The 9,344-nt window shown below is 38.3% G+C and overlaps 1 pseudogene; it reads right to left on the reverse strand.

The window, feature by feature from the left end:
* Positions 1–8,737: 8,737 nt before the first annotated feature.
* On the reverse strand, positions 8,738–8,837 carry LOC122095157 (annotated as a pseudogene).
* Between the last annotated feature and the right edge of the window lie 507 nt (positions 8,838–9,344).

A 9,344-nucleotide genomic window follows, 5' to 3' on the forward strand; every position in this document is an offset into this window, starting at 1 on the left:
TAGAATTTCTTCCAGGATCTCCTTAGCCACGACGTTTGTGGTCTCATGCTTTGTTGGGTAGGCTTCAACCCATACTGAAAAGGTGTCTACAAAAACTAGCAAATTTTTATATCCAAATTTTCCAGTTTTAATTTCTGTGAAGTCTACTTCCCAATACACACCTGGCCTAACTCCATGGAGGCGAGCTCCTTTTGTAACCGGCTGATTGGGGGCATTGGTGAGCTGACAGGCTTTACAATTTTTAACAATGTCCTCAACGAGTTGGTTCCCTTGCCTAATTTTTACTTCTGAGTGTCGGAGCAAGTCCTGCATTCTTCAGGTTCCCATGTGAGAGACCCGATGGATTCTCTTAAGAATCCCCTTGGCCAATCTTTGTGGCAAGGTAAGTTTCCCCTCACCTGTTTTCCACCAGTCATTATTTCCTTCTCTGCCCGGGGGTTTATAGGGCTTGGGAATTTTCTTTATCCACTCCAAGTCTTCTTGGGAATACTGAGGCTCAGGAGGCAAAGCTCGTGGCCCTGGGTCTACTAGAGTCAGTACTTCCGCTCTGGGCTGGAGGACTGCCTCCTTAGCTGCCTGATCAGGCAAGTTATTTCCTTTGGTTATTGAATCAGTTCCCTTTTGATAGCCAAGGCAGTGCATAATGGCAATATTTGCTGTTTCCCATAAGGCCCAGATGAGGCTTAAAATTTCTTGTTTGTTTTTAATAGTCTTTCCCTCAGCTGTCAGCAGCCCCCTCTCTTGGTAAATGGCTCCATGGACATGCACGGTGGCAAAAGCATACCGACTGTCTGTGTAAATGTTTAGTCTCTTCCCTTTTCCCATTTGTAGGGCTTTTTTTTTACTGCCACTAGCTCTGCTCTTTGTGCAGATGTTCCCTGGTGGAGTACTTCTACCCACATTATCACAGTGTCCGTGGTGACTTTTGGGCCCTCATACCTTTTTCCATCTCGAATGAAACTGCTGCCATCTGTGAACCGGGTATGCTCAGCATGCAATAGTGGCGAGTCCAACAAATCTGTCATGTTTTCCTTGGCCTGGTTTCTCTTTTCATGCTCCATTTTACGTTCTCTGTCCTTCCTTTCCTGACTTTGCTCCTCTGTTTCTCTTATTGTAAACCTTTTCTGCCACGTCTACTAGATCCCTAATAGACTTTTCACCAAGGCTGTCTAGAGCCTGCAACATTATGTCTGGTGCAGTTTGACTTATATAGGCAAACATAATCATCTGTGTCGACTCCTGGGTCTCAAGTTCATATGGGGTATATTGATTAAAAGCTTCCATGAGACGCTCAAGATATGCTGTTGGACTTTCATTTATTCCCTGTCTTACATCATAAACCTTGGCCATATTAGTAGGTCAGCAAGCCGCCACTTTGAGACCTGCCAACAGAGCCTGGCGGTAGATGAGGAGTGGCTCCCTACCTTCAACTATATTGTAGTCCCATTTTGGTCGGATTTCAGGAAAATAGGCAGTGATCAGGGCAGGATCGGTGATGGGCACTCCTGTGGGGCCACGGATATGTTTCTGGCCCGTCTCTCAGATACAGTCTCTCTCTTCAGTGGTAAAAAGAACCTGTAAAAGCTGACTGCAATCATCCCAAGTGGGCTGATGAGTAAAGAGAATAGTTTCAAGCAAACAAATTAAATCCTGGGGTTTCTCAGAAAAAGGGGCATTTTGGATGTGCCAATTTTATAGATGACTGGTAGAAAATGGACACTATTGGGTTGCTGTTGACCATCCACATCCACAGTACCTACGGCGTGTAAGGAAAAAACAGCTGCATTAGATGGGGGGGTTGATCCTACTGCGGCGTCGAGTGACTGGCCCCTCAGAAACTTTAAGGGCAGTTGCCAAGTGTTCTATAGCTCCCTCCTCCTCTTGGTCATTCTCAGGTTCTGCAAAAGGAACCTGGGAAGGGGAGCATGGGTGAGGAAACATTTCTTCTTCCAAGTTATCTCCCTGAAAAAACAGTGGGTACACTTTCTTTTCCTCTTTTTTAGTTTCTTTTTGTAAGTCGAGGAGGCTAGATGGAGTGTTGCCCATGGTTTCCAGTCCTGTCAGTCATAAAGTACAAAAGACAATAAACAGTACAAACAAAACACATGCAAGCCTGACAGTTACAAAAAAAAAAAAAGCTTACAAAGTGGAGATCTCCCAAGTTGGTCTGCTGACTCCTGTCATGGTGGGGTTCCATACCCATGCCCCACAGCAGAAGGAGTAGAACCACAGTGGGCGAGTTGGGCCTCGGTTAGGAGGGTCTCTTGGTCAGTTCAGGCCCCAAACCAAACCAACCATTGCCCCACAATTCACACGCCGAGGTTCCAAGGACCCCCACCCCCCGCCCCACAATGGGGTTCCAAGGACCCCACCCCTCACGGTGGGGTTCCAAGGACCCCTGCTCCATACAGCAGGGTTCCCCCTCCCCACAAGAGGATCTGCGACGTCTCTCAGTTCCTCCAGGGTTGTCGTGCAAGTGGGTCCACTTTGAAAGCCCTTTACAAATTTGAGGGGATATCCTCACAAGGGAAAATGAAAGTAAAACAGACAAACGAGAGGACAAGACAAATTAACAAAGACAACGCTGTTTTACCTTTGGAGTATGAGGTCTCGGGAGTCTTTGGGGGGTATCTCAGACGAACCCCACTAATATGTTATGCCATGGTTGCAGGACCCCCTCCCAGCAAAAAGACCACTGAGAGTCAGACTCTACAGCTTTTTTATTTAAACGGGCTGCAGCTTGGGCCTCGTCTTACACTCTGACACAGTGGAGCCTAGGAGGAGAGCCCCGACCAAAGGATTTGCAGGTCTTATAAAGGCACACAATCAACCAGGTATTTGGATTACCACCACGTGTTGCTTTGCTAGACAGAAACAAGCAACAAGTGGTCACTGCCTCAAACTTTAACCTTTCATCCCTTCAGGAGTATTTTAACTGCCACTTCCATGTGTGTGAGGTGTGGATGGCCAGCTTCACTTGTCCATTGGTATCATGGTCGATGAGCTCTTTCATCTGGTATTGATTGATGATCTCTTCATTCAAGAATATGGAGGATGATTCTTTGTATTCTTCCATCCTTCTGCTATGATGGCACGTAGCAAGTCTACCTAAAATTAACTAAATAAAATAATGGAAACCCAGAAAAAATAAAAAGAAATACCAAAACCAAACGACAACTCACCCCCCCAAAATCAGAAAAATAATGAATTTTGTTTGAGTCAGTCCAGCGTGTCACCAATCAAGAGCTCCTAGATGTGTAAACTGACATAGGTTGGAGCACAGTGGCTTCCTATATACACTGCATGACCTCTCAAAACGGAGCTATCACAGCCCATCATAGTGACATATATGACTTAGGCTTGTGATTACCTCAGGATAAGAATAAAAGAGCAGTGAAGCATAGAGGACAGACAGAATTTTAACTAGCTACTCATAGGCTGAATCAGCTTAGGTAGTTACTCAAGAGGCTGAGATCTGAAGGAAACTGTTCAAAGCTAGTCAAATCATGAAAATACATGCGATTATCTCCAAAAAACCAGAAGTGGAACAGTGGCTCAAGTGGTAGACCACTACCTTTGGGCACAGACGCTTAGGAATAATGCCTACGCAATATCAAGCCTCAAGAATAATGAATGTATGCATGAGCACATGCACATGTGTGTGCGCGTACTCGCAAGAGCATGCACAAACACACAAATGAATATTTCAATGTGAAGTTCTTTAATTTTAACCTTGCTGTACTTTATTTCCCTGTATTAGTTTACAAATTAACAAAATCAGCTAAGCACCTATTTACATACAACTCACGTTTCTCTAAAGTCTACTCTCGCTTTGGAAGCCTGCTTTTATTTGACCCAAAAGTAAATTATTCAGGAAGTCAATTCGTCTCTCTCAAGTCTGTTGTATTAGATGATTTTTAGGTTCCTCCTAGGAATATGATTTTGTGTAATCCTGCATCAAGCAGCATATTTCTTTCACGAGAAGGGAAGACCCTGTCAAACAATAACAGGTTTTTCTCCTCCTGGCGAGCATCTGTAGTTTTACTAACTTCATAAAATTCATGATCTGTCTGTGTATGCCAAAGACTGCTGTGCAAATAAAAAGACCCTTCTCAAAACTTAGCATTTGTATACTATTCATAGGTATGAGGTGTTTAAATATTACTGAAATTTCTTTGGAATAAATAATATTCATCTTGACTATCTTGAGAAAGAAGAATTGGTTTCTCAGCACTTTAGGTAAGAACATGAGTGAAAGAAACAAAAGGAAAAGTGAAGAACAATAATCCATATATTCAAATGAAACAAAACAACCCAAGAAAACATAAATTAATTCAGTACTGAAGAACCTGCAGAAAATGCAAATATAAAAAAAAACTATGACAAGCTTATGAATATCCTGACTACATGGGAGTGAACTGTTGTAAGGATAGTGCTTAAAGCCCAGACTGGACAGAAAGATCTGTACACAATGCCATGCACCTGTTATTTTAAATTCCAGGAAGAATAACATAAAGTGTACTGAGCCCAAAATCAGATACAAGTAGGAAGCCAGATTCTATCTGAAAAATAATCAGAATAATTTAAGTCTGAGGACATGACAAAGTGGTAAGAACAACCATTTTGGGGGCACAAGACACTCAATTCAAACTCTAATATTATGGGTATTAAAGAAAAAACTATGATTTTAAATAATTGTAAGATTTGAGTATTTGAGTGGAGAAAAATCCATGAGAGAGATAGAATGAACCCACATTGCAATACTTTCTACTTAAGTGATAATGTTTTGTGGTACTTCAGACAAAACAGTTACCTTGCAAATGAGTATGGATGTGCACTTGGGTGATGGAAATACTCTACTTACACAGGGGTAAATTAAATAGATTTTTTTGGGTAGATTGTACTTCTTGAACTAAGAGCCTAGGTGATGTCCCTGAGCTTTTTCTCTCAAGGCTACCACTCTACCACTTTCATCCACAGTTCCAATTCTGATTTTCTGTTGGTTGTTTGGAGATAAGAGGATCATGGACTTTCCTGCCCAGGATGGCTTCAAACCACAATCGTCAGATCTCAGCCTCCTGAGTAACCAGGATTCCAGCCATGAGCCATCAATGATTTTAATAATTTAGTAAATTGTGCAGTTACAGAAGTTATAAATTATCTTTATAACCTGTGTAATATATGTGTGTATGTATATATCAATGCATACGGATAGAAATATTTTAGCATATTTTTGTATCTACAATAGATTTGTGAAATCATCCTACATTATAAAATAAAATGGTAGCCGGGTGCCTTTGGCTCATTCCTGTAATCCTAGCTACTCAGGAGGCTGAGATCTGAAGATTGCAAGTCAAAGCAGACAAAAAAGGAAGTCTGACAGATTCTTATCTCCAATAAACCACTCAAAAACCGGAAGTGGCACCGTGGCCCAAGTGGTAGAGTGCTCGCCTTGAGCTGAAGAGCTGAGGGAAAGCACCCAGATCCAAGTTCAAGCCCCACGACAGATGAAAAATAAATAAATAAAAATAAAATAAAATGGAAACAAAGGTTAATAAGGAGCAAAACAAAGGGAATTGTCACACGTTTCTTGTTGTTGAATGTAATATGAATTGTGAGAATCAGTTTGGCAAAATCATCTGTATTTGAACAAAATGGATAATAGCTATTAAATCCAATTAATCTATTTATCCATATTGTGCATCCTCACACATGAATGTCAAAATCAAACCACAGTTTCTGCCTTTGTATTTAACTCACCTGTTATAAGTTAGAGGATAGATGAAGTAATCAAATAAAGATTAAAATAATAGTAAGTGAGGCTATGAGTTAGAGCTGAAAATGATTTTAAATATGATAATAGCTAATTAAATTGCATATTTCTTACCTTTACACTATTGTCATATCCCTCATTCCCACATTAGAAAAGTACATAGAAGTTTCTCACTAAATAATATGTACAATTATGAAAAAAAGTATTGAAAAAATATGGGCACCGTGTGCTTTTAGCTTATTGTGACCTGTAAGGGGTAGTGTGTTTTTGAGGATTTGCAATACGTTCTAATGGAGATGAAGAGAGGGATATGCTTATTCTGGAAAACTGGCTAGAAGATTGTTCCCAGAAAGATAGTGATGAATTCTTCCAAAAGGTTACAGTAAAATCACTTTCACGACCATGTTCACTGCTGCACTATTCACCGTAGAAAACTTATGGAAACAGCCCAGATGCCCTTTGGCAGAAGGATGGTTAGAGAAAGTGTGGCACATATACACAATTGTATTGCACCCATCCATTATGAAGATTGTTACATTATTTGCAAAGAAATGGATAGATCTAAAAATATGTTAAGTAAACTAAGTCAGAGACACACACACAAAGGACCCATGTTCTGTCTCATATTTGGAAGATAGAACTTTATACAAGTTTTCACAGCAATATTAACCAAAGCATGCTATTTGCAGAGGAGAATTTAAAAGGTGTATTTTCTTATAAAATTGAATTTTTAATCCAACAAAATGAATACCAGGAAACTATCACTTAAGTTATGAGGAAAATTCAAAGGGAAGGATTAAAAAGAGTTATGGAGTAAGAGAGTGAAGGCATAATATTCAATACAGATAGTATGAAAGTAGAAAAAATTAAACTGGGGTGAGATTTGGAAGGGTGTGGGGAAGTTATGTAAAGATCCATTGTACATAAAAACTGATTTGTGGAATGGAAATTCCCTTGTACAATTATTTAAGATAATAAAAATATAATTAAAAACAATGGAGACACTTTTTCTTAAACTGTGTTCTCTTAAACCATGAGTCAATATAATAGTTTCCTCCTCAGAGATGTTCTTTGCAGGTATTTTCCTCACAGTAACAGAAAAGTGATCAATGCAATGTATATCAATACATAACTTTACACATCATAAAGAGACACACTATAAATTCTATTTCCATCTCTTTTAAAAATAAAATTGTTTGCTCTATAAATTGATCAGAGGCATGGATATTGTGGCTAGTTAGTGCATTACACATGTCTCTCTCTTCCTCTCTCTCTTTCAAGGTTCTCATAGATAATATGATTGCTCCATAATTATCCTAATTTATTTTGCTTTTATATTTTTGGTTGCATCATTTCACTTTCTGCTCTGCCATTTCTCAAATCATTTACATAGAAGGTATTATTTCCTATTTTCTCATTCCTAGAATAAGCTGCACATGAAGACACCACTGGTCCTCATTTTCAGTCTGTACCTTTTAATACGGAGGAAAATCTTTCCTCTGCTTTCTATCAATTCTCTACTCTCCAGTTAGAATATTTAGAATAGTAAAAATGGAAAAAGAGAAAACAAATCATGGTGAAAAAAAAGATGCAGAAAATTCACCAGTTTTTTCTGACTAGTTCAACCAATGTGAACTATTGGGGAAATACATGGACACCTCATTCCAACTGGTACTCAAAGTCTCTGGTTAGGCAATTCTGATGAAGACAAGGAACAAGATGAAAAAGTGAGGAATGGTATCATTTGCAAAAAAAAAAAAAAAAATGGAGAAGGATCCAAGCAAATTTCTTCTTTGGGCTGCCTAAATTAATCGGCTTGCTACAGTGTGGAGAAATCTTTCCAAAAAGGCCACTCGTGTGAATACTAGGGATGAAGATGAGTATACCGCTCTTCATCAGGAAGCCTACAGTTGACACTGAGACATTGTCCATGAGTTGGTGGCTCGAGGTAGATATTCATGCAATAACTGTGAATGGCTGGACACACCTGCACAGTGCTTATACGTGGAATAATACCAGTGTGGCTTCTTTATTACTTCATCATGATGCAGATACCAGTGTCTAAACTAAAGGCCTCTTGACCCCCTTGCATCTTGCTGCTGGGAATAGAAACAGCAAAGATACGTTTGATCTCCTTCTGTTGAACCATTATATTAAACCAGGTCTGAAGAACAACTTGGAAGAAACTGCATTTGATACTGCCAAAAGATAAGTATGTATGACTACCTCTTTGAAGTTGTGAAAGGCTGTACAAATTGTTCTCCTACGTCTTAATGATTTGGTTAAGTTACTTAAATTTGAAAAATGCCAGTCCATCCTTTGTCTCTGTACAAAATATTTTCACAATACAAAGCAACAGCAATATCTTACTTTAAAAATTCATGGATTCCATGGTATTCTTCCAAATGAATTGCCTGACTTTGATTTCAAAATATATTCAAGAGTTGTTTGTGTACATCTATAATGATTTCTGTAGAGCTTGTGATTTTTTAAATCAGAAATAATTTTAACGTATCTGTTGAAATGAGTAGTACAGAAACTAAAGATATTTCTGGTGCTTGTCTGAAGAAAGTATATTTTAACATATTCTGTATTTTGTTTGTAAGATGTCCATAATCTATTTCATTCTTTCCTAGATATAATACTTTGAATACTACATTGTTATATATTATATAAATTCATTAATAAATGTGTCCTTACAGATTGCATTCCATATAAAAACAGTTTAAGATTCTTTTTTCTCCTAGGTCCTTATAGTATTTTATTTCTTTGGGATAAAATTAAAATGTTATCTAATTTCAAAGTTTTGTAAAGTTATGCTATGTAAAGACCTTTCTAAGGTGAAGATGTAATACACTGATGCCAAACTAACTTTTAATTATATGAATCGCATGTGTTGTTACACTTGTATTTTTGTAATCAACTTTTTAATAACTGTTTTTCATTTCTTGCATCTGAAGAATGAAAAATATGGAATACTTCGCATATTTTCAGATCATCCCTGTCCAAGTGGCATGTTAATCTCTATATTGTTGTAATTTATGTATACGTGCTGCCGAAGCATGTAGTATCCTGTGAATTTAAGTAGTTAATGATGCAATCTTTATACAGGCATATATCCTTGGTTGCCTATTTGTAACAAGGAAACCTTATTGTTACTAACAATGCTATTGATCTTATTTCTCTGAAATTCTGTGTATAGTGGAAAAAATATATTGTTCGGTAGATTGCTCACACTTGCAATTATTTTGCCAATGACTATTTTAAGTCTTTTTCATTTTAAATTTCATCATACTTTGAAGCCTTTATAGCTAGATTCAAAGATATGGCTTTTCAAGTACTTATTTATCAACTGAGTTAGCTTTGTGGAGCTAGTGGATTCAAAGTAAGCCTTGCTGAAGAGCTACTTCTAAAATTTTGCAGCTTAAAATTTCCCAAATGAGGTCTTACTGGCACAAATGTCTACTGGCCCTTTACCCTTCTTCTATGTAGTAACAGACCAACCAGAATATCTTACCCTGACAGCAAAGATTATCTTACTGGAAAAAAACTAATCTTAGTTACAAGGGAT

Source organism: Dipodomys spectabilis, unplaced genomic scaffold, assembly GCF_019054845.1.
Source record: "Dipodomys spectabilis isolate Male_0828 unplaced genomic scaffold, ASM1905484v1 ptg000337l, whole genome shotgun sequence".
Taxonomy (NCBI): domain Eukaryota; kingdom Metazoa; phylum Chordata; class Mammalia; order Rodentia; family Heteromyidae; genus Dipodomys; species Dipodomys spectabilis.